The sequence below is a fragment of the Papio anubis genome, chromosome 12, assembly GCF_008728515.1.
Source record: "Papio anubis isolate 15944 chromosome 12, Panubis1.0, whole genome shotgun sequence".
NCBI lineage: Eukaryota > Metazoa > Chordata > Mammalia > Primates > Cercopithecidae > Papio > Papio anubis.
The window spans coordinates 42,180,236-42,206,292 of record NC_044987.1 but is presented as its reverse complement, the minus strand read 5'-3'; the positions used below and the strand labels follow the sequence as shown (position 1 = coordinate 42,206,292).

Genomic DNA, 26,057 nt, shown 5'->3' with positions numbered 1-26,057 from the left:
GAAGCACTTCCCTCTTTGAATCACAGGCCAGACCTTAGTAGCATAAAATCAAAAGAACCAGGATGTAAAAGAAAGAAAACTGTTAACGTGGCCAAATAGGTGAGGATACTGGCTCTGTTCTCTCGCCAAGTGGTTAATTCCCCCTCCTCAGCAGGTCTGTAGTTGGCTTCAACCTGAGGGGAAGAGGCTGGAGCACCTTTAGGAGACAGTGGATGCTATTACCTCCAGCTGTGCCTACCTAAGCAAAATGAATTGGCTAATTGAAGCAATTATTTGGCAATTCAAACCCAAACACCTCACCATCAGGGAGCAATGAGGATAATTTGGAGTTTTTGCCAAATTAGGTTAACTAACGACTTTCTTTGCATAGATTTAAAAGTTGGGTTAAAGAAGTATCGTACTTCCATTTTTGAAGACATGGGATCAGGGTCCACCTGGGTTTACACTGAACTGTGAGCAGTGTGTGCATGTTAGGAGTGGGAAGATCTAGGTTAGTGGTTCTCAAATTTGAGCAAGTATCAGAATCACCAGGAGATCTTGCTGAAATGCAAACTGCTGGGCTGCACCCCCAGAATGTCTGCATCACTAAGCCTGGGGCCTGGGAATTTGCATTTCTAACAAGTTCTAATTTTGCAGATTTCTAACAAGTTCTAATTGATGCAGATGTTGCTGGTCCAGGCACTACATTTTGAGAATCACTGACTTAGGCCTCTAGAGAAATGTAAGACAGTGTAGACGTATGACAACCTCACTCTCTCTGATCTCTTGAAAACCCAAATATATAAGATTGGTTAATATTTATTCATTCAACAAGCAAACATTTTGTTGAGCACTCACCATGTGAAGCTCACCTTGGTGACACAGAGATAAAAGATCACCCTTTATCCTAAAGAGGCTCCTAGTCGCTGGAGACACGAAAACAAGATGAGGATGAGGCTGTGTGAGAAGTGGTATCACAGAGGTAAAGACCAATTGCCAATGAGAACACGGAAACTAGACCCAGACTGGCAGTCACCAGAAAATTTCCTAGGCCCGGCAGGGTAGCAAAGAACTGAAAATAAAGGTAGTATGGTTGAAGAGTTTGATTGAAATTTAGAAAAGCAAATTTTGAAGGGGAAAAAAACTGAATCCTATTATCAACTCCTTGAACCCGCTACTTCCTCATAATCAGTAGTTGTTTCACTTTACTGAAAATCAATCATATTTGGTAACTAATTATTTACAGGTGAACAAAGTTATCAGCTTTGAAAGTAGACAATGAGGGCCAGGTGCGGTGACTCACACCCGTAATCTCACACTTTGGGAGGCCAAGGTGGGCAGATCAACTGAGGTCAGAAGTTCCAGATCAGCTTAGCCAATGTGGAAAAACCGCATATCTACTAAAAATACAAAAAGGAGCCGGGAGACTCTGTGTCCAAAAAAAAAAAAAAAAAAGAAAAGAAAAAAGAAAAGAAAGAAAGAAAGAAAAAAGAAAGGAAAGAAAATAGATGTTCTTGCAGTTTCTTTTTGACAATACAACTGCAGACAGCAAGGTACTTGTTCTGCAGTGATTTTTTGTTATGCAAATAGTTTGATGTAGTTCACTTTTGAAAAATTACATTGACATTCATGGCTAACATCTGCCCTGGTGAAAAGAAATGAGTATTAACTTGTTTAGCCAAAGTATTCAAAAATAAGAGTAAATAGCCCTTTTCACGAATTCAAAATGAAAAGGATGTCGATGTTCCTTAATTTGAGGCAATATGCCAACATTTATTCTTAATAGTACTTCACTGCTTTAATTAAGATCAGATAAAAAACAAATTGCTATAATTTACTCACCCACATTGTGGTAAGGCTTTTTTCCTTCTCTTTGGTTTTGGGACTCCTTAGTTGAGATGTATTTCTTTCTAGTTTTTCTTTTCTTCTTTAGTCAACCAATGAGGAAGAAGATTGTGTATTTTTTTCCTTTTAGCAAGTAGACAAAAGTTTTCATTCTATGCCTAGATTATTTTTGGAGGTGGACTAGAGAAGTAACTAGAGAAAAGAAATAGCAGCTGTGATGTAGGCAAATCAAAAGGCAGTGAAATAGATAGATAAGCTTTATCTTCCTTTCTAACTCTAAGACTTTATGGTACCTATTGATATGGTTAGTGGTTTTGTGTCCCCACCCAAATCTTATCTGATTTATAATCCCTATAATCCCCACATGTCAAGGGAGAGATGAAGTGGTGGTAATTGGATCATGGGGGCAGTTTCCCCCATGCTGTTCTCATGATAATGAGTTCTCAGGAGATCTGACAGTTTTTCAAGTGTTTGGCAGTTCCTTCTGCATTCATTCTCCCTCCTGCTGCCTTATGAAGAACACGCCTTGCTTCCCCTTGCCTTCTGCCACGATTATAAGTTTCCTGAGGCCTTCCCAGCCATGCGGAACCATGAGTCAATTAAGCCTCTTTCCTTTATAAATTGCCCAGTCTCAGTCAGTTCCCTATAGCAATGTGAAAATGGACTAATACACCTATAATAAATTATTACCTCACTTTTAGATTACAACTTTCCCTTTGGTAAAGAAACATCTTCATTTGTAAACAAGTCATGTTTCAAAAGTCTGCAAGCCGCTTGTTTTAAACTTGGAATGCTTTTGCCCCAGAAATATGTTATAAATGGAAATCAAAGTACACTAGTCCATATAAGCATATTTCATTCATAATATAACTTATCTATTCTAGTAAAATATAGGTACACCAATAAAAACTAATAAATTACGTGTAAGATTAAAACAGAGGTTTTGAATGGAAAACTCTAATATTCCATCCTCAATACACTTGAAGAAAAGCAGGTTTAATTAGAGGCCAAGAACATGGATGAAAGTTTTGCTAAAGGTGATGAAGTGGGATCCTGGTACTATTCATACCTTGGTACCTGATAACATTTGCCCTTATTTACAACATTATGTCAAAACATATGACAGGTGTAACACTATATGTCCTTTATGCTCATTAGTCATGGTTCTTGTAGAACTTTAGCTTGTAAATAAAGTAAAGAGAGGAATAAAAATTCCCCCTCACTGGAATGGCAGTGGTACTAACTAAACCACTTGAATCATCCATTTGTAACCCTTCTCACTTTTGCTTTTCTTTGTTTGATCATTCCATTAATGACTTCTCCACTGGCCCAAAGATCTATGAGGGTAGATATCTCATCACTTTTTGCTAATCATTATATCCCCAGCACTTAGCAGAGAGCCAAGTACACAGCTGCTCAAAAATAATTTTTGAATGGATGAATGGGTGAGTGAATGAACAAATGAGTAAGAAAGAGAAAAAGGAGAGCCCTAAAGAACATAGAATTACAGATGTGTTAAAAATGAGTCTCTGACATTATGTTTATTATTATCTGTGCACCAAAGAGAAGAAAGAGCAGTAGCCAAAACAGGGGCATAGAAGGAGTTTCCCAAAGGATAAAGACAGTTAGTAGGACAATTTGCTTGCTGAAAATAGAGTAATTCAGTGTGTCCAAGTTTAGTTTAGTTGCTGTTCCAAAATAAGAGGAATTGAAATTGATCAGCCTTAGGATAGTTGAGTGGCAAAGAAGGCCACCTGCAAGTACAATTAGTGGTGTACCAAGGGTGGGCTAATAGAAGAGGTCTGCACAGCAAGCAGGCAAAGGGGTGGGTGGGAGCACTATCTGTAGAGAATTTAAAAAGAAAATCAGTCTGTTTTTTTAGTATTACTTTGTAGCTACAATTCTAAAAAATGTCAGTGATAAAATATTCCTCCGTAACAAGATCATTTTGGTCTAAGTTCTAAAAAATTCCTGTAGTTACTGTTTTGAGTTTTAATTACATATATGTAAATTCCAAATTAGCATAATTTAATTACTTACTCTTTAATAAACCTTACAGTCTAAGTTGAAATTAACTCAGAAAACTTCTAGTTGTACAATGGGTCCCCAAAAACAGGTGACCTTGGGTACACATTTGAAAAAGTAAAATCTTCATAGGGCAGTTTGAAAAATCATTTGTCCTTTCCGTGACGTAAGTATTTAGCATTGGTCGTAGGTGTTTTAGCCTAAGATTGCCAGAAAATAGAGCATGATACAAGGAAGCGCTGAAAATATTTTATTGGGAAGTGTGATCCCAGGAAGCATGTGAGGAGCAGATGGGGAGAACCAGGGAAGGATGGAGTGCCAGTACAAGGATGTTATCAAGCTGGCCATTGCTTCGGGAGAATGTCTGCTTTGTTTAGCAAAGACCATCTGAGAAGCTCCATGGAACACATTTCTGAATCCTTTCCTTGCAGTTGGAGAGAGGAGTATTTATCCATGGGCTCCCACCATAGGCTCTTTAATCTCTCATGCTTCTAGGTTTTGGTTCACATTGTAACTTCACCCAAAAAGCCCTGAGTGGGGGTGAGATGCAAGGGAAACCTAGAGCAAAGCACTTTCAGATTGTACCTGTCTGAAGCTGGTTGGAGACTACTTAGAACTGGTTGCTCCTGCAGTGACTTAAAGCAACAGGTAAGGCCCAGATGATTTGAAGTGGTATATGGAGGCTGTGATATATGGCAAGTAATACGATTTTATCATAGATTTGCAATTTTTTGTTTTATAAGTTCCTTTCCTATGAGGACTTCAATGTCCTACATACCATAATCATTGGGTCTGATAGAAGATTTTCAAGTTTTCACCACTTGTTAATTCTTTGAATATTTATTGAATATGTACTAATATTTATTGAGTGTGCCAGGCTTTATGCAGGAATAGAAATGTAAAATATGACAGACAGATTCTTGACTCTCATAAAGCTCACTGTTTTTTCAACTCTGTGCCTTCCACTGTACTGACACACAGTAGCACCCCTTCCCAACCCATATCACATTTTTTTTAAAGAAAGAGTCTTAATCCAGCAGCCAGACTGGATTGTAATGGGGCTATCATAGCTCACTATAACCTGAAACTCCTGGGCTCAAGTGATCCTCCTGCTTCAGCCTCCCAAGTAGCTGGGTCTATAGCCATGAGACACTGGGTCTATAGCTATGTAGACACTACACTTGCCTAATTTTAATTTTTTTGAGGAGGTGGAGTCTTGATATGTTGCCTAGGCTGGTCTTGAACTCCTGGCCCCAAGTGGTCATCCAGCCTTGGCCTCCCAAAGTGCTAGGATTCCAGGCATGAGCCACGGTGTCTGGCCAGCCCTTTAAAAAAAAAAATACAGTCTTCTTATACAATCAGAATTATTAGCACAATGAATAGTAAATGATATGCAAATCTGAAATGACCAGAGGAGTGTCCCATTAGATAAACCATTCTACTATTTTTGCAGGAAGTCTCTTACCCACAGGCTATAATGGCTTATGTCAGCCCTGGGAGTAGAGACTGTTTACTTTATTATGTATGCACTGCCTAGGGATGGGGAGGCTGAAATTTAGACAGATTTCTGTACTTATCTGTAAGGCACCTCTGAGGCATTAAAGAACATTTGGAGAAGCTGAAATCCAAGAGCTACACCAGCAGCAGAAGTGGCCACTCCTCCACTCACCTGGCAGTCTTCCCAGGCAGAAGGTAGAAGATGCCTTGCCTCTCTGCCAGCACTTCTTCCTTGACCATCCCAGTGGCCAAACCACCACCAGCCGACTCTACCCAAAGTGCCTGGTTGCAGGAGCCAACTCGTTTCAGCATATTCCTAGAAGCACTCAGGTGAGAAATGCATTGATTCATTAAAACCTTTGATGCAAAGTTAGCTGCATTCTGTCTGTCACAAGGAAAATGCCATGCCAGGGACATATTTATATGACAATAAACTTTTAGTGCCTTAGAAAGCTGCTGAATAAAACTAAAATCAGAATAAAATTAATCAGATGCTAACAGTTTGGAGAGCAGGTAAGTTTTCCTAGCCCTACTGTTAGTGGTTTCCTTCACTCCAGACCTATCTTCTGGACTTCCGTGACAATGAAGCCCTTGGTAACATCATGCTTATTACCCCCGAATTAGCTGATGTATGAGGAGCTGTCACTGTTCCTTAGTATTCACATTAAACTCTCAGGGAGAATGACCAGAGCATGCCGGGTGCTTTATGTGGCAGTCAAGGCAGCGAGGCTGCTGGAGGCTTTCAAGGGGAACTTTCCACCCGTGGGGCGTGGCGAGGCCTTTGTGTAGCTGTGAACAGGGCAGAGGTCCCAGGCTGGGAGCGCGAAGGCCAGAAAGGTAAACTCAATCGGCTTTTTAAAGCGCTTGCTCTAGTGATTGAGCACATAGCCCTCTAGAAGCAGCCCTACTTCGCTCTCCAAAGAGAATTTCACTTTTCAAAAAAAAGTAACGATTTCCTCTGGGGAAGAGATCTGCAGTCCTGGGATCCCTCTTCTCCTGGTGCCAATGGCAGAGTTGGGGAGAAAGTGCCCGACAGAGAGCATAGGAGGACATGCGCCAGCTGCGCTTGCCTTAGAGACAGATGTGAGTTGCTCTCTCTCTCTCTCTCCTCTCTCTCTCATTCTGTATGTGTGTGTGTGTGTGTGTGTGTGTGTGTGTGGGTGTGTAGGTGGCGAGTAGGGAGGGTTAAGGTTGCTTCTCTGCTGGGAGGAAAAGAAAAAGTGTGAGGATACACAGAGCAGGGAACGAGTGGAGTCCCCTCTTCACCGGGGCAGTGTGGGAATGGAGGGAGTGCAGTCAGGGGGTCCTGGGACTTGGGTGGGTGCTGCAGAAGTGACCAGGAGAGCTGACAGGGTGGAGTCGCAATCATCAAGCCCCAAATAAATCATCCACCCCTTCACAGTCCCTCTCCCCCATTAAGGCAAAAAATGTTTAAAACATATTGGGGGTAGGTCAAGAATGAAGAGACTGCATCACGTTAGCTGCTTAGTCTAGTTCCCTCCTCCACAAGGTAATCGGATGACCCCAGGATCTCAATGTTTAGGAAAGTCCTAGGAGCCCTCACTGGGAGGCACATTTTTAGTCCAGAGGCACGGCATTTGCTGGTTTAATCTTCATACTGCAAACTAGCCTTGGGACGTTAGATAAACCATGTTAATCTCGATGTGCCTCAGTTTCCTCTCTGTTCCAGGAGAGTAACGCGTTCTCTACCTGCACGGGGCTGTGGTGCGGATGAGACTGAACGCAGTGTGCTAAAGCTCTCCCAAGCCAGCAAGCACCACGCTCTCTCCGCGGCAGGAAAGCACGTTGGTGTTATCCTAGAGCCCCAGAGGGCTGAGGGAAGACTCGAGCTCTAAAATTAGTACAGCTTCCAGGCCTGGCGCCGGGAATGCCCTCCAGCTCGCCGCGCCTCCCCCACCGCCCCCTCCCGCGCGCCCCCTCTCCCCCTGCGCCACGCTCCGAGATCGCTAGTCATCCCCGACGCCGAGACTCCTCTCCCCCTCGCCCTTTTCGCTCGCGGTTTGGGAGGAGGAGACTGCGAGAGAGAAGCGCGAGGGGGAGATGGGAGAGGGGCTTGGCCGTGCGTCGGCGTCGGCTGTGATGGGGAGCCCGGAGCAGCCAGGCGGCGAGCAGTAGCGGCGGCGGCTGCAGCTCGGAACAGACAGGAGAGCCGGCGCTCCTCCCGGCAGGCTGCGCTGTGAACTCGGCTGCGGATTGGGATCTCGCGCCCCCGTCCCTCTCCTCCCGCTGCTGTTCTCCTCCCCTCGGCTTCCCTCCTCCGCTTGCGAACCCCCGGCGGCGGCGGCAGCGGCGGCGGCGGCGGCGGCTGCGGCGTCCCGAGCGCAGAGCGCTTCTGCTGGCGGCCTCAATCCCGGCTAGCGCGAGGTGGGCACTGCGGCGGCAGCAGCCGGAGGACCGGCTCGCCCGGAGCAAGAGCGCGGAGCACTGGGTGAGGAAGACCAAGGGAGAAGCGCCTCGTAGAGCCGTGGATTGCGGGCGGAGGCAAGGGTGCGTGGTGATTTGTAGCGTGATGATTTCGCTGCCTGGTGCACCGGCTGGAGCGCGCCTGCCCGAGCACAGCCTCAGCTGCTGGGTGCAAATGGGCTGTGAGGTGGGCTCTGGAGGCGAGAACCGACGGAGCGCATGGGGGAAACTTTTCACCTTGTAAAGTTCCAGCCTCCGCGCAGTCCCGAGCCACCGTTGCTGCCGCTGCAAACTGGAGGGGAGGGTGACTTGGCCCTGCGGCGGGAGCCGGGAGGTTTACACGGAGAGTTGGCCAAGTTTGGGGCTGAGGATTTGGGGAGGGGTTGCGAGGGGGGTTGCGGATCAGTGCACCCATCCCCGGCTCCCAGCCGCCCCTGCAGGTGGATGAGAAGGTTCAGGTGGCGAGCCTGCTTGGCAGCCGGTGCCTCTCGGGCGCAGTGGGGGATGTTCAGATGCCGATGGATGATGCACTTAGGGGACCCGGAGGTGCAAGTTGGGTCATCGCTAGGCAAGGCGCGGCGCAGAGCAGGGAGCCCAGCCTCCACTTTCGCTAGGAAAGGGAAGGGGTTACCAGTCTGCGGGTCTGTTCCCCACGCCTGACTCGGGCTTGCGGGGCTTGTGGGCAGGGTGAGATGTAGTGAACGGCGGCGGCAGCTCTTCGACTGAGAGCGACATCCTTTACGGAGTGGTTGGGGGCAGAGACTATCCCTGCTGTCTTGACAAGGAGAGGGAACCGGAATGCTTTGCGAGAGTGCATGATTTTTGGCGGGCGTGTGGGAAGGCTGCTTGTCTTTGAAAAGAAAGCAGCGCGGGGCTGACCGTCCCAGGAGTGTGGAGGAGCTGTCTCCGGGTTGTGGGCGAGAACGCCAGTGGCACCAGCTCCGAGCTCAAGCCCCACTCCCGGGCGGTGCGGGGTAAATCCCCTCTAGAGGCCAGTGTGTGTGCAGGGCAAGGGTAGGGGGCTGAGGGGCGCTGGCGGGGAGGCAGTAGAGGTGGCCTGGACCATCTTGGCGCGGCGCGCGGTGAGCGCGAGGATTCCGCCAGTGGGAGTCGCTGAGCTAAAGTGCATCTGGCCCCCCGGCTTGCGCGATGGCGAGCCCGGATATTTTTAGCTGTGCTGTGATCTGAATTCCCTCCTCCCCTCTCTCGTTGACTTTTGTCGCGTGTGTTTTCCGAGATGGTTAAACATTGACCACGATTAGGCTTTGCGGAAAGCAACTTTTATTCACTTTCCGCCATTCTCCTCTTGTGGGCTGCGGGTGGCGGGGGCGGGGGGTGTTTGGGGCAAGGATGCAGGGGTGGCCGGAGTTTGGCTGCAAGCTAAGAGAGCCACTTGAGTTACCCGGGATGAGAGGAACAGGGGCGCTCCCGGGGTGCGAGTGTGCTGGCAGTGACATCCTGAGGCTGCAGCTCGCTGGAATAATGGGCTCAAACCAGGCAGTGGAGAGGGGTCCCCGGAATGGACGTCGGGGGCAGGGAGGCTGCGGAGACTCTGCGATGTTTCTGTGAAGGACTAGGAGAGGATCCCAGGAGGGAGTGGCGCCTGCGACCCGGAGCGTGGGCAGCCGGTGGCTCTGGCACGCGGAATCTGGTGGACTCCCAGCGCCTTGGCCGGGAGCTCCAGCTCCATCCCGCCGCCGCCGCGCGCCCAATGGGATTCAGCTTCGGGTTTGGGGGAACCTGCAGCAGCCGCGGCGGGAGGGAGGGACGCTGGGACCGCGCTAATGATTGAAGTCTTTTTTCCCCCTCTCCCCTCCTCCCGCTCCTCTCCGCCCCCAGACTCTGGCGCGTTTGTTTTCCAAGTTGGATCCCACTTCCATTTACAAGTGTCAGACAAACCCGCGAGAACCTCCCCCCACCCGCCCCGGCCCCAGCCAGACTAGGGAGGGCGCGCGGGGGGAGGGGGCGAGCTGTCTGGGCAGCGCCTGTGGAGGTGCGACGGGCCCACCCGGAGCTTGAGCGGCTGGGGTTCCTGTGCGTGGGGCCTTGATGTTTAAAAGATACACATAAACAGCAACAAAACCCAAACCACTCGTGGCCAGTTGTATTCCGCCGCTTTTCTCCTCTTTGCCTCGGACATATTAATTTTCTGGCCCTGACGCTAGTCTTTTCAAAGGCGAGTCCGGGGTAGTGGGAGGAAGGGGCGGGGGAGCAGGCCGACCAGTTCATCACGGTGGATTTGTGCTCCTGGCTTTGTTGCTAGGATTAGATTCTCTGATTGCGCCCAGGCTGAGTTAAAATAAAAGCAGAGAGACAGAGAAGCGGCCAGAAAGACTGCAGACGACTTTGCCCGGATCCAGGCGGCAAATTCAGGTGGTGGAAAGGGGAAGCCCGCCATCTAGGAATTGAGGACCGAGGTGCCCACATCTCAGTATGGATCAAACAGAGCCCAGATTTCTTCTCCACCAGCAGGCACTGAACTTCTCTTCACATTTACAGAACGCTTGAATGATGTTCTGGTGTGACGTGGAGATTTGAATCTGAGAAGGAAAGGAAGGGAGGAGGGGATGGAAGAAAGAAGAGATTTGAGAGATTGTGATTCTTCAGAATCCTAGAAATTGCACAAAGCCAACTGCTTCTGCTTTTTTCTTTCTTCTTCTTCTTCCTCTTTTTTTTTTTTTTTCTTTCTTTATTCCTAAATTGGAGCAGTTGAACAGTGAGAGAATAAGGAACAGCCAAGGAAACCAAGGCTCCAAGAGACAAAGACAAAATACATAATAACTTTAGCACTTTGATGTGCTTTTTATTTAATAGGGTTGGAGTAGGGGAAGGTTTTTGTTGTTGTTGTTGTTTTGTTTTGTTTTGTTTTGTTTTTAACATTTTACAAGGAGAAAAGTTGTCTTTTAGAATTAAACCGAATGTTGATATTCAATCATGAATCTCAGTTGTTGCCTTTTTGGAACTTGAACAATGAGTGATGCTGGGGCCAGGTTCTGTGCACAGTGCACTGGGATGAGAAAGTTCCCAGAACTGTCCAGTTATAATGTCTTCATATCATCTGAATCACACAGAGAACGCCACATGAAAGGCAGCTGGCTCAGAGATCAGAAATCAGTCAGCTGCTGGGCTGGCTCCATCTCTTGTCGCTGCAGGATTTTCACAGCCAGTGTTTGTTGACCAGCGACTGGCTCTCAAGCCTTTTAGAAATCTTTCTTTCAAATTTTATTTATTCTGGTCCCTGGCGGAGTCATTTTGGGGATTTTTTTAATAGGACCCAGTCTGTCTGTTAACTAGCAATTACAGTTGTGCTGAGCTACTCAAAAATGAAATGAGTAGCAATAAACAGTGGATACCCACTGACCTGTATGCTATATGGTTATTTTGCTAGCCCACAGCTTTTGTAAAGCTATGGTTCTTCAGGCTGCTCGCAGAAGAACATTTTGATGTGTCAGGTTATGTTATCATCCCTGCTTTCTTCGTACGATCCTGAATGACCTGCGCTAATCTGGCTGATGAATTATGTCAAACAGAAAGAAGTAGGCAATTACCAGGCAGGAGAGGGTATTGAGTCATTACCAGCAGGTCTGAGGAGTGCTCCTGGTGGCTGTTGTGTTGTTATGCTATATTAATAGCTCACAAAGCAAAAAAGACCATTGTGGCTTTATTTTACCAGTTGTGGAGTTTGGGTATGGCATTCCTTCATAGCCCACATCTGCCCAGTTGCCTGGTGGGTTGGCTTTTTCCTCTAGGGCAAGAAGGAAAAGGATAGTAATGAGGGTATTTGATTTTTTTTTTTCCATTATGGGGTCATCCCCAGGTGTTTTGTTTTTGGTTGCTTTTTTTTCTTCTTCTGCAGGAGGCTTGAGTAGGGATCATCTGATGGGAGCAGGTGGGCCTGTCCATTTGAATTGATTTCCTTTGATTGCTGAAGAAGGACTATTGATGAACCACTTCTTTGCTGATTGCGGCAAACATTAGAATTGGAATGGAAATTTAAAAGAAAGGGATCTGACAGACTTGGAGTGAAGGATTTGTGTTCTGCCCAGTTCCTTCCTACAGTTAGCAGAGCCTCTGATTTCTACAGATATGCATGGTCTTAAAAATGTTAAAGAAAGCACAACTCCTACGTATGCAGTTTTACTTATTGGTGAAATTTTCTGCAATGCTTTTTCGATCTGTAATTGTTGAATATGTCATTGTCAGCATCTTTCTACCCAAATTGTAAGGAGTGGATCTTTGTTTTTTTAATATATCCTGACCTCTTGAGGATCACCACAGTGTGACAACTTTCTTTGAGAAGACTCGGAGAGTAAATACCTCTTCTGTGTGTGTCAATTTAATTCTATAGGCTTCTCAAACTTATTGGGTTTTCTGTCAGTTGCAGGGTATCTACTCCTTTAATAAGCTTTATTCCTTTCCTTGTTTTCTTTTTTTTATTTATTTTTATTATTTTTATTTTTTTTTACATTACCTCCTTTCTCCAAATTTCTAAGAATAATTTTCAGGAAAGGCTGCCTTTCCTTGAAAAAAAAATTCAGCTTAATGACACAGATTGAATTTATTGAGAACATATTTGACACTTGTCTAGTGGGTTCAAGCCAGTTTCTGGTCTACCAAAATCGGCTATCAGTTACATGTAATAGTGACAAATGACCCATTCTAGCAATTCTGAATTGGAACGGCATTTTCAGGTTAGTCTTAATTTTAGCATATTCTAGGACTTAGATTTTCTTTCTTTTTTTTTTTTTTCTTCTGCTAAGTGGAAGGGATGAAAATTTGAGAATGGATTTACTGGCATGATGATAGAAAATAGAAAACAGCTTTCAGAACTTTAGGAATCAAACTCTTCACATAAACAAAATATTACTTCCTTTACCAGCTAGATATACATGAATGTAGAGAACCTGGAGGAGTTGTGAGGAGGGCCACAGTATTGTCCTTCCTTGAACAATGCATTATTGAAGGTGTTGCCTACCCTGGGCGAAAAAGTCATACAGGGGACCCTAAGAGGAGTCCTTGAGCAGATGTTAGTATTTCAACTTTCTCCCCTTCTGGGGTTCCAAAACTGTGAATTATAGACTCTTTAACAAAGGAAAGTTGTTTCATTAACTTTTGCCTTTGTACATCTGAAATAGATCCCTTTTTAAAATTCTGTAAAGTTACATGGAATTTAACTTATTTTTTCTTTCTTTAAAAAATGCCTTGCTTTCTCTTCTATTTTCCCTATTTTATTTTTGTTATTTATTTATTTAGAGACAGAGTCTCGCTCTGTTGCCCAGGCTGGAGTGCAGTGGTATGTTCTTGGCTCACTGCAACCTCTGCCTCCTGGGTTCAAGTGATTCTCGTGCCTCAGCCTCTCCAGTAACTGGGATTACAGGCACACGCCACCATGTCCTCTTCATTTTTTTATTTTTAGTAGACAGGGTGTTTTGCCATGTTGGCCAGGCTGCTCTTGAACTCCTGGTCTCAAGCGATCCGCCGACCTCAGCCTCCCAAAAGTACTTGGATTGTAGACATGAGCCACCATCCCCAGCCCTGTTATTTATTTTTTAAAAATTTCTTTCAAAGTTCTTTTCAGCAATATTTACTGAATCTACCTCTTTCACAAGACAGTGGTCAAGATTCAAAGAATAGTAAAATATATCCATTGCTTCTGCTTAGTACTGTGTATTGGGAAAATGAGAGATGCCTATGTGTGTACACTAGAAGTCACATCTAACAATGTTTATTAATTGACAAAAGAATGTCTACGAACAGGAGCCTCAAGGAGGAGGGAGAGATAAATGTGAGGTGAAGTAAACTTTAAAGAGGAGTGTAAGTTATTAAAGTGAATATATTTAATAATTCTTACTAAAGCCCTAATGTATGCAAGGCACTACGAAATAAATTAATTCCTTCATTTGTCAGGGGGCAGGGCAGAGCTCCTTTTTGTAAGAACATGTTCATGGGGCAGGTCAAATGGGCTGTCGGAATGTTAGTTAATATTTTGAGAAGACTTCAGAATTTATTCATGTCCTTTCTCCACTGTCCCCTTGTGGTCTCCCACCCCCCAGTTTCAAAGGTAGCCTTTAGGATTTTTTCAATGTGTCTGGGAGCCTGCATGCAGGTGTACACGGTGTACTTTTAGTCCTCTGTTTTCCTATGTTTGAGACTTAGTTGTGAATCTCAGGGTTAACTTTGTCACAGAACACTCTGAGGTGTTCTGTCCTTTAGGTATTCATCATTTAGATCTGTTGCTTGGTTTTTAACCTTAAAAAAAAGTTTTAAGAAAATGGCATACAAAGTAACATTAGCTTCCAGAATGTGAGTGAAAAGGCTAGACTTTTTACCTTGGACGTTCTTTATGACTTGATCCTACTTGTACTTTTCAGAGCAGTTGCAAATAATATTTCCGTTAATTCTTTCTTTCTTTTCTTTTTTGAGATGTTGGAGATAAGCACAGCTGTTGAATGAGGCACAGATATGAAAGGTTAACTGGAAGTTTAATTATAACTTCAGGACTTCAACTAAATTAAATTCCAAACAATCTGATAAAAATTGTAGCCTTTTCAGTGCCGTGGAAGGTCAAAAAGTGACACTCTGGAGCAGCTATTGATGTTTTATATTTTGAGATAAGCCCCAAATTATTAATACTACTAAATATCATTGAACATTATTTAATACTTGTAAACATCTAAGAGTATTCCAGATGACACAGATTAAATTTGGTGACAAATGTGCTTAATGACAGTATAAATACCAGTTTGTTTTTTTTTATCAGATAAATTCTATGCATGTCTCTGTGTGTTTTTTTCCAAAGCAAAATGAGGCTATATCTTGGTAGGAGGATCAGCTTGGTCTCTTTTGAAACCTAGAGCATTTATCGCACATGACATTTTGTTGATTTTTTAAGTCCAAGTATGTGATCAATATTTTGGACATCTGAAATCTATTTTTGATTGTGGTTTGCAATTCTCTGTTGGTTCTAAGTGGTGGCTTAATGATGGCAGTTGCTGTTGTGATTGGGTGAGCAGTTATGTGATTCATGTGGTCCCGTCCGCAAATTCATGTGGATTTTGCGGCTAGGGTTTCATCAGATTGGCCTGGCTATGGAGAGCTTCACTGCAAAGAAATGTACACATGAAAGTGGGCCAAATGCAGATGACTTTAACATCGCCCGTGTTATGGATAGAGTGGGGTGTGAATCTTTCCCACACTTTACACTTAAAAAAAAGTTTGCTAATAACAGTTTCAATCAAATGAATAAGAATTCAGAAGTGTGTGGTAATCTGTCTTGAGAATTTGGTACCTATTTGATAGGACAGTAAAGGCATTTCAGAATGTCAATTAAATGGAAAAATATGCCTGGAATTGAATATAATTAAGAAATGTTGAAGTCTGGTGTCTACATATTCAGACACTGTATAAGATGGTTTAATTAGTGAACAAGGATTTGGATTTATTGACAGAAGGTCTCTTTCTCATGGCATATTTCACTCATTAAAAGCTCATAATGTCTTGGATCTTTTTAGCTGTTGGAACTTGACCATTTGTCATTTTGTGCTTCTTGACTTCAGTGACATGAGATTTTTTTTTTTTTTTTTTTAACTGTGCAACTGATTAGGATGATGTTGCATCTCCCATTGATGATTATTTCCATGGAGTGGATGCATGGTATCTTGTAAACGTTATGAAGCATTAGGCAAAACTCAGTACTGCTGAAAAACAAGAATTGGGAGGTAGAATTACTATTGTGGAATTTTTGGTCTAGCATCTTAGAAGTTATTAGAGTAACTTCCTTTTTATAACTACTAGGTTTATATTATATTTACCTGATGGCAGAATTTACATTTAAATTCACGTTTCTCTACATCCTTTTCAGTTTTTTGGTTAATGGTTTATTAGTTCAAATCCTTTTTATTCCTGACTGTTGACGTGAAACAGTTTCTAATCATATAGAAGATTGAAATTCTTTTTTAATATTCTTGCTGTGGGATATATTTCTTTTTGAACTGCATTTGATGATTATAAGTGCCTGAAAGTACTGCAGTTAGTAAAAAGAGAACTTGGGAATGTTGGCAAGTGAGGTAGGGAGAAACATGATTCAGTCAGTCCTTGAGAATTTTTCATTACCTGTTTATAACTTAGATTTTGGCTGTCTCCTATACTGGTATTAATGTGAACAGCTACTTTTGTAAGATTTTTAAATTCCTCATCTTCATAGGTATGTTCTCTAACTCGGAGCTATTTAAAGTAATCTAGCATTCCATCTTTCCTGTAGACATAGCAGATCATTCACAGTCTGGTTGAACTAAGTACACATTACATTGTTAGTCTTTTTGGTGGCATGTGCTGGCTTCTTCAGGTCAATGTCATTGTTGGCAAAGTGTATTAAGAGTGCTCCTATTATCTTGGAATAATTTTTGCATGGAGCATATTAAATAAATGTGGTGTCTGACCCTTCAAAAGTTAGCTTCCTCAGCTGAATGATGTTTAGCTAAATAAGTATAAGTCATAATGTATGAGTGATCCTAAGTCAGTAAGATGGTGAACTGAAGTGGCATCATCTGCTTGGAAGTCCCTGGATTAACAATGGGACTTGTATTTATATTCGGAAGATAACTGCTGCAATGAGGAAATTGGGCAATCTAGGCAATTGAACAATTGGATGGGAAACGTAAGACAAAATATATTATATTGCCAGATCAATTCCCTGGATCTTGTTGAGTTATACGATAATTAGATAATCTTCTTTTATTTGGAAGTGCACATTTTGTATGCATAATAACTTGCATTAATCACTTTATTTCTAAGATGTATTCAGCAGTGCACACCTTGTGTTCGGTTTACATTCTGCATATTTTTGTTAAATAGGTAGTATTAATAACATATTGTACCTCATCTCCGAAGAGAAAGAGATCGATCACTTTCATACAGCTCATCGGTGGTTACTATAATAATCCAAGTGAATAAACCTAGATTGTTCTTATACAATAGATATGTTTTTAAACATTGAATGTAAATGACATTTTTTAAAACAAATCACATCTTAAATTCTTTCAACTAGGGAAAATACACTTTTCATTTAAACAGATGTGGCAAATTATTTTTATAAAGAACAATTTGTCTCTCTTACATTTATCTGTTTTTTAAGTTCAGATTTTGTATATTAAATTTCTTAAACAGAGGCAAGAGGGTATACGTATTGGAAATATACTTTTGTTCAAACATATAATAAACTGAAAGAGTTTGACCTTCTCCTTCAGTACTGCTATGACGAGAAGCAGCATCAGAGGGGAAAATAAAGGGAGGAGATGGAACTGGAATGAGAGAAAAACAGAAATGAACACCTAGTTTATGGAGATGTTGAGGAAATGTTAAAGTTTAGACTTTCTGGGCCAGGAGTGGTGGCTCACACCTGTAATCCTGGCACTTTGGGAGGCTGAGGCAGGCGAATCACCTGAGGTCAGCAGTTCGAGACCCACCTGGCCAACATATAGTGAAACTCCGTCTCTACTAAAAAATACTAACATTGCTGGGCACGGCGGCTCACCCCTGTAATCCCAGCACTTTGGGAGGCCGAGTTGGGCAGATCATGAGTTCAGGAGTTCAAGACCAGCCTCACCAACATGGTGAAACCCTATCTCTACTAAAAATATAAAAATTAGCCAGGTGTGGTGGTGGACGCTTGTAATCCCAGCTACTTGGGAGGCTGAGGCAGCAGAATCTCTTGAACCTAGGAGACGGAGGTTGCAATGAGCTGAGATCGTGCCATTACACTCCAGCCTGGGCAACAACAGTGAGACTCCGTCTCAAAAAAAAAAAAAAAAAAAAATTATCTGGGTGTGGTGGTACATGCCTGTAATCCCAGCTACTTAGGAAGCTGAGGCAGGAGAATCACTTGAACCCAGGAGGCAGAGGTTGCAGTGAGCTAAGATTGTGCCACTGCACTCCAGCCTGGGTGACAGAGCAAGACTCCATCTCAAAAAAAAAAAAAAAAAATTCTGGACAGAAGGGCCAGGCCAGTCCAACCCGGAATCATACCTCTGACAATCACAATGTCAGCACTTTTGCTGACATTCCCGTTTCTAGCCTTTGGAACATCCAGAGAAGAGAAGTGCCCCTCTTCTCTCAGGGTCTCTTGTCTTCTGCAGCCCCTCTACCTTTTTCTCTCTTTGGTACTTCTTGGCCCCTTTATCTCTCCCAACTCCCTAGCTCCTATAGTCACTGGTTGGAGCTCCATGCTGTCCTGAAGGTATTGCTTACACCTGACCTCTTATATTGTTTTTCCGTATCTCTGCACTCATGTCCCCCCTACACTTGGTGGTATTATTGCAGCACTGTTCACATGCCTTGTAATGAAATTACCTGTGCGGATGTCTCTTTCTCCCATAGGCCATCATTCCCTGGGCTCAGTGGGATAACATATTAAGCTTTGGTCCCCCACTGTTACTACTAGATCTTGCCAATGTTTAGTATTTAAAATTGAATGACTGTATTTGTTTATGTTCAACTTGGTTAGTGATTATAGACTTCCACAATTGACCATCTATGACCAAATATTGAAAAATATCCCTTTGAGGTATTAAGACTGCATTATGATTCTGGTACTGAAAAGATATATTACTTCTGAGGTCCACATTTCACAGTTGAAGGAAAGATCCTCTAGGCACAAATACGCATGCTCTTTATTGGCTGATCTGCTCAAGCTCTGGATCTTTCCTATGTGTTCTCAGCAAGTGGTGGGAACACATCAAGAAGGCATGTTGGATGCATCCAGGTGTCCAGTCACCTTTCAGTAGCATCACTTTGTTTTCGAGGAATGTATGATAAGGGTGTTATGTACCTAATGGTACATTCTCATGGCGTTTGATGTTCACAGTCAAAGGTAAAATAGAGTGGGAGGTAGGAGTATAAATCAGTGCTGAGTTTTTTGTGTCTCAAGAAAGCATAGAACACATAAGTAGGAATGTTATTATTATAAGGATCCTTGGAGCCTTTCTTAATTCTATTTAAAAATTAAATTATTCATAAACACCTGTGCTGTAACTATTATTACATTACGTTACAGTCAACACACTTCATAAGGGATTGAGGCATTCCAGTATATTCTGAGGCCCAGAGGCTCACAGGGGTATAGGTCACTCTGTAGTGACCATTGTGGGCAAGAAAATCTTTCTCTAAAGGTTGGAGGTACAGTTTCTGGTACATAATAAAGCTTGTCTATGTAAAGCGAATGTATGAAGTAATCTGACAGTTCATAATAGAATAGAAAAAATGCAAGTCTTGTAAAATTTAAATCCTCCCTCCTTTTTTTTTTTTTTTTTTTCAATTACACTGCACTATATGCATTATTTGAGGGGCAGGCTGGTGAAATCAACATGTGAGCAGGTGCGTGTCTTGGGAATGTCCTACTACAAAAAATGTTCAATAACTATTTCCTGAATGAATAGAAATTGGAAAAGACTGTGTCTGTCTTTTAGACACTTTGTTATTCTGTGAGCTTAACAAACAAAATCTCATTAACACCAAATCCACAGGAGCATGAGAAATGTGTAATACTCTTAATTTCTTATTAAGTGATTTGTGTTTATTAAAAATTGGCTTGAAGGTACACTGCACATATTCATAATATTGGAGTCTAGATCCCTGAATCTTTCTTGTACTCAGAATTTGCTCACAGTTTAATGTTGGAATCATGAGTAGAAAAAGGGGTATCTTACTTCTGGAGAGATTTACTGAAATGGGAAGATGACGAGTTAGACTTTGGAGATCCTTCTTTCATGTTCCCATGCCTTTTAGTTTTGTGTGATTGTTTTAGGCCTTTATTTCTCCAGGCACACTTTGTACGTGTCTATAAGCAGATGAGAGGGAGCAAGGGCACATAGGGGCTGATAGAGGCAAATGTAAATCCCGTTTTTTCCCTATTAACTCATGAGGCCTGCTGGGTAGCAGCAGGCATTACCAGACATTTAATTGTGTGCAAGGTAAGGCTGGCACAATTCCAGCATCATGGTGGAGCAAGAATTATACTAATCAACTGGGATATACTGCATATATTGATTAGAGTTGGATTTTGTTATGCAAAAGAAAAAAACCCTTATAAATAGTGGGAAAGTAATTGAGAGTAATTAAAAAGGCAGAGAGTTAATTCACAGTTCTTTAGATGAAAGGGTATTTTGATCCTTTGCTTCCATGCAGATTTCCGGGCAGGCTGGAGCAGTCTGTGAGTGCTGGGTGTAAATGGTATGATCAATGTTAGCATTCAACTGGATAGTAAGCAGGCAAGCTGTGTAGATGATATGCTGGTGACCGAGTTTGAACAGTTTCTACTTGGTGACTCTCCTTTGTTTGGGACTGGGGGCTTTTTCTTTATTTTTCTTGGACTTTTACGTAACTTTTAATCATCATTAATATCCCTGGTGAGAACTAAATCTGGACTTCAGTATCCTAGTGAACACTGGTAAGAATATTATACCACACTGGAGTTACCTGGAATTCCAGCATGTTTTGATGCTGCTTCCCTCTTTCTTCCAAATGAGAAGGTTTTAAAGCCATTGGTGTCACGGAAGACCTGACGTCTGTGAATGGTGACCTGAAATGGTGTATTCACATACACTTTCTTGCCTCTTGAGCCCTTTCACTCATAAACAGTGCCTGCCAAAAAATACTCAGTGAATACTGGTCCAATGAATGAATGAGATATTTTAGATTTTGGATGGTAGAATAATTTAGCATCTTAAAGAGAAATTATAGGTGGTATTTGGTGGAGTTCAGAGTATTATTATCTGAGATCCTGAATAATGTGTAGGAAAAGGGGAATATGCCGTGGGGAAAGAAGAAAATAGCTACAATTTATTGAGTATCTACTTTATCATGCTGTTTGCATACGCACTTTTGTTCTGGTATCACCCATATCCTATGAAGTAGATATTAATATCATCATTTCACAGGTGACAAAGATATGGTTAGGAGCAGAAACAAGGTCATAGGCCTTAACTGGCAGGGTTGGGATTTGAATCTAAAGCTCTTGTTGATAATGATAACATCAAGAGTAGCAATCCCCATAGTAGGAAAGGAGGATGGCCTCATATTCTCAGAATCTGGGTATGGGCCCAAAGATAGAACATGAGTATCAGGTGGATTTCTTTGAGGGCTATTTTTCTTCAAAAATTATGCTAATTTTACAGTCTGTTCCATAATATGCTTCTTTAAATGTGAAACATATTAACTTAGTTATCAAAGCACTTAAGTTCCCCCCCACCCAAAATCTTTAAGTAAAATTGACCACCCAAAAGTTGCTTCCAGTATACACTTAGAGACACCTCTGGAATGTCCACATAGGGAATCTGAGGGGCCAATCTGGTTGGAAAAGGAACTGAGGGTATGTTGAAATTTCGTTTGCATAGCAAGCAGGTTTTGTTTGTGTGTTTTGTTTTTTGTTTTTGCTTAGATTGCATGCTTACTTAGGGTGGCCTGGGGCTGTTAGAGATGGGGAAAGGCTCATGCTCCAGATTTCATCTTTGTTTACCTAGGAACTTTAAGAATTACTATTGTAACTGCTGTCAATCCAAGTTTGAGAAGCCTGCACAGAACTATACTGCCCCAAATTATTTGAATAATAATAGTAATGAGAACAAATACTATGCAAGTGTTTAATTATGAAGGGCTGTTTCTGTTATCTTATTTTCACCATAGGAATGGTAAAGTTTATGTGGGAAACTTGAGGGAAAAAAAATGTGGATAAAAAATCCTGAAAAAAAGAGAATACTTCTAAACTTCCTGCTGGTCAGTTGGTATTGAATTGATAGTAGACTATCAAAAAGGAGTTCTTGACAATATTAATAACAGTAATGTCCATTTGTTTATCACTTTGCCATTTGCAACTTTTCTTTCATTTTTGCATTTGTTAATAACAACTAACATTGCTGAGAGCTTTACGTGTATTATCTCATTTATCCCCCAACAACTCTATGAGGCAAATACTATTATTATCTCTACCTTACAGATGAAGAAATTGAGGCATAGAGCTGCTAAGTGACTTGCCCAAGGTAACGTTGTTCAGGAGGTGTCAGAATAGGATCCTAACTCTACAACCTGTGCTCTTTACCCCTCTGCCTAAAAGAGCTCCCTGAGCCACCTGCTATTTATTTTCTTACTGGATTCTGGGTTTCTGGCGTGTCTTCAGCCTTACTCATAGTGGTCCTATAGAGATCCTGGAGAATCATCCAGATTCTCCAGGTTGTAGTACCCCATCAGACACCTGCCCGTGCATGGCAAATATGGTTTGAGTTTCTAAAACTTGAGTGTGCACCCAGGAAGCAAGAAGCAAATGGAGCATCTCCTGAGTCAACAGTGCAGATGTTCCCTTTTGAAAATGACTTTTCCCTTTCCAGGCTGTCTGACTCCACAAAAGGAAGTGGAAAAGTTAAGCAGTGCCCAATAAATGTGTGTTATGGCCCCCTGCCTGAGTAATTTATCAGTTGCTGGAACTAACTTCAGAATTGCTCTGAGTCCATGTCGTGTTACTCCTGGGAATGGGCTATTATAAGATTCTGAATGACTGTCATGCAGTTCCCCATGGCTGTGTTGCACAGGAGAGGTTGAATTAGGAAGTTAGAAATCTACTGTTTTCTGATTTTGGCTTCTCAGCTGAATGTAAATAAAAAGATGGAAGATAAAATGTAGAAAACGGCATTAACTTGATTAGGGGTCTTATTTGCATAAAAGAGTCTTTGAATCACAATTACCCTCTGGCTTTGGACCCAGCTTTTCTTGCCTTTCCTATTATCTGGTCCAAGGTCATTACTAAAAGGCTTCCTGTTTTGTGGAAGAGGACTTACTGAAATATTAATTTCATTGCCTCAAGTAGATTCATAATGTCTGGTGAATAACCTGAGGTTCTATCAGAATCACTAAGGTAAGAGTTATTTTTGATGCCTTTCGAAAGATGGTTCAGGAATTTGAGTAATAGGCAGCTAAAAGTTCAGTTTCATTTTACCTGTCTTTATGACAGAAATGAGCAGATATCTTTATGTCCTTTGGTAATTACTGCAGTGAAACAACTGTAACTGGATAAGCTGTGTGTTCAAGGAGGTTTTTTTAGTTTTGAAATTTTTTTTCATTTAATTGTACTGTGAGTTTGAATTTTGATGTGTAAGACTCTAGGAAAGAAGTGAACTTGTGACATTTAAAGCTTTGAGACATTTTCCTTTTCTTCTCCTTTTTAAAAAATACAGATAGAACTTGAATATTCAAGATTTTCTTGAATGTCTTTTCAGTTTGTAACTGCTTGTAACACAAAAGCTTGACTTACAATGCTGTTTTTTCTTGTTCTTTTGCAGCCATGGCTGTATGTGTAATTTAATCCAGTGTATTTAAAAGAAGTTGCATTCTTCAATGGTAGAGGTAAAAGCCCCCACTCTCCCTTAGTAGTAACTAATAGTAATGCTTGCAAGCACAATTACTTGAAACAGAATAAGACCAAAAATAAATAAATAAATAAACAAATCCAAATCCCAAACTGTAATGGAAGGTTTTTGCATCAATGTAGACAACAGCCTATACAGCCTAAGGTCGTAACAGATACATTTTGAGCGAGTTTGGCTCATTTTATTGACATATTGTTTTGTCTGTTGTGAGTAGACATGCATTATTCTTGGCTCAAATAATATATATCCGTTGACAAAAGCCAGCAACTTACTTACCTGGTCTCATTTTTGGAAATATCCTGGGACGTTATTATTTTATTGTTCTTTTCAGCTGGTTTTGCTCAGTGACTCAGTAGCTTTTTGCAGAACTGTTTTCCAGTCTATTTTATAATCCTCATCCTTGTAGAATCCCCCCATACCCCCCCTCCTGCCACATTGCTGGAATCATTTCTGTTTTTACTTTGTAAAGCAGTTTGCTTAATGTCACAACAAAATAAAGCATGGATTAGAAACAGCATTGCAGTTTCAGACTTAATGCCTTTGTGACATCTCATTGCTATGCAAATGAGATTCAAGGAGGTCATCCCTTTAGCAGTTGCTCTAGCCCTGGTATCTACTTGATATTCGTTGGCCAAACTTACTAAGCATTCATTACTGAGCTATCCTGGGTGTTTAACTCTTTGTTAGCTTTGGACTTTCTATCTGAGGCTGCTGAGCTTAACAGCTCCTTCTTGGGAACTCCTCCTTATGAGTAAGGCTTTTCATTTCAGGGATCTCCTTGCAACTCTCTTTTGCTTCTTAGCATTACGGGTGCCTCAGGAAATGGAGTACTCATATTTAAAAGATACACTTAATTATATGCCAAGACAGTATTGCAAAAGCTCATTTGTGATGTGTTTCTTTGCTGCTTCAAGTATTTTTATGATTGCAGAATACTTTATTTTTAGATAGATATTTTATTTACTTGCATCTGTGATGAGTTCTTAAAGATATTTCACAGAAAATGTGGGTCTGTGCTGGTAAATGTTCATGTAATACTTTTTTTAAAATTAAATTTTCTGTAATTCACATTTGACTTCATCTGATTGAGCAGATGTGTTAATAGTTACTCAAGATGGAGGAGTCCTATTTTAATTCAGTAAGAATCAACTACCTTTAGTGAATACAGAATATTGCTGGTGTTTCATTTACTTAGTTAAAGGGTGTTATTTATTTATCAGTCATTCGTCTGATAGATGTTTTTATTTTAAAATATGCTTGTAAAAGTACAATTTTTTAAAAATTCCCATTTGAATGAGCCTTTTGCAGTTTGAGAAACTTGCCATGTTTTAAATGGTTAACTAACTGAATAATTATTCTCTTTATATTATTTTGATACAGCGGAGTTATTTTTACACACCTGCAGATACAAAGCTGTCAAGACACTGAGTTTGCACTGAGAGTTTGGCTAAAATTACTGCTAACTCAAGGAAAGCACACTTTACACTCTTATACTTGATATAAGAAAGCTTAGGAACTGGAAAGAAGGACATTCATCTTACACCATGATCTTTTACACACTGAGAAATAGAATGATGACATTGATGGCAAAGGTGATTTGAGCAACTATTGTGTTTAACATTGAGAACTCTAGGATGAGAATTTGACTCTTTTCAAGGATTAAGAACACATCCCTGGATTAAGGTATTGAATCAAACAAAAAATTCTTTAAAGATGTTTCTTTAGACTTTTATAAACCAGACCTTTCCAAAGTGTCTTATCTGTCTACTGATGGTGAGGGACTGCTCAGACATCTGATAAAGACAGGTTATCTTGAATTCTGCTGAGAGAGGCATTACTCCTTCACAATCATGATAAAGGACAATAGAAGACTACTAGTGGTTAAAATAGTGGAACAGTATTTGAATGGCAACTTAAGTGCAATTTTTAAAGTAAAAGCTTAGAACCACCTTTTTTTTTTTTGGTAGGATCTTTCATCTCCTATGCTGTTCTTCACTGACACATAAATGTTCTCAGGAGCCTATCATACTGTGGAAGCTTGCTGGGTGCTAGGAGGTCAAGGAGATAAATAAATCACTGTTCTTGACCTCAAGGAGCTTAAGGTCTATGGATGAAATAAGGCCTATAGGCAATTATCAAGAGAGAAAAATTAATATTGCTGTAGTTCAGGTGTTCTGCTTGTTACATGAAAGTGTGTTTCTGAACTACCAGGGAATTGGTTTCATAACTGAATCTTATGGTCATCGCTGCAAATAGGACTTCTATTCAGTGCTGGTACATCCTGATATAGGAGCTGGGCATGAATTATTATTCAATAACTACTACTTAAAGACTCAGAGTTCTGAGCGTGATGCTCTTGATCTGTCCTGGCAATTCGTATTTATCCAAGGGACAATTAGAAGGAAATGTTATTTTATTTAGTGGATGTGTTCTAGGGAAAAAAAAAATGTGTACTTTTCAGAGGATTTTTTTTTTAATTGTGGTAAAATCTTTCACTTAAACTTTATAAGTTATTTTTTGTAAAGAAACAAATATAATTTATGAGTTGTACATTTGGGATTATGAAACAATGCTAGAAAAGTAAAATCAGGTAATAGTTGTATTCTTTTTGTAGATTATCCTAGTGCCTGGAAGCTGCCCGTTTCCTATTGTCTTCCTTTTTCCACCTAAACCAGTGTTGAGTACAAGAGCTGTTGAATTGAAATCAACCAATATTGAATAAAATGAAAAGGGGAAACAAAGTTAAAGAGTATGTATTAGCTAAATTGGGATAAAGTCTGAATTTCATTTGTCTCTGCTGTCATTGTTTCCATTACCACAGATGATTCCATTGAATGTATGCAGGCGTCGGTGAATTATAATAGCAGTTAAGTTTTC

The 26,057-nt window shown here is 41.5% G+C and overlaps 1 protein-coding gene across 5 annotated transcripts in view; it reads left to right on the top strand.

Annotated features, from left to right (window-relative positions):
• The first annotated feature begins 7,327 nt into the window (after positions 1-7,327).
• FAT3 (FAT atypical cadherin 3) overlaps positions 7,328-26,057 on the top strand; it is a 703,955-nt gene continuing 685,225 nt past the window's right edge. For 4 of the 5 annotated variants that reach the window (XM_021926429.2, XM_021926427.2, XM_021926428.2 and 1 more), the window contains exon 1: positions 7,328-7,854. The gene's annotated coding sequence lies outside the window, so the exon portion shown is untranslated. The remainder of the gene's footprint in view (positions 7,855-26,057) is intronic. The other variant, XM_021926426.2, reaches the window with a different exon arrangement.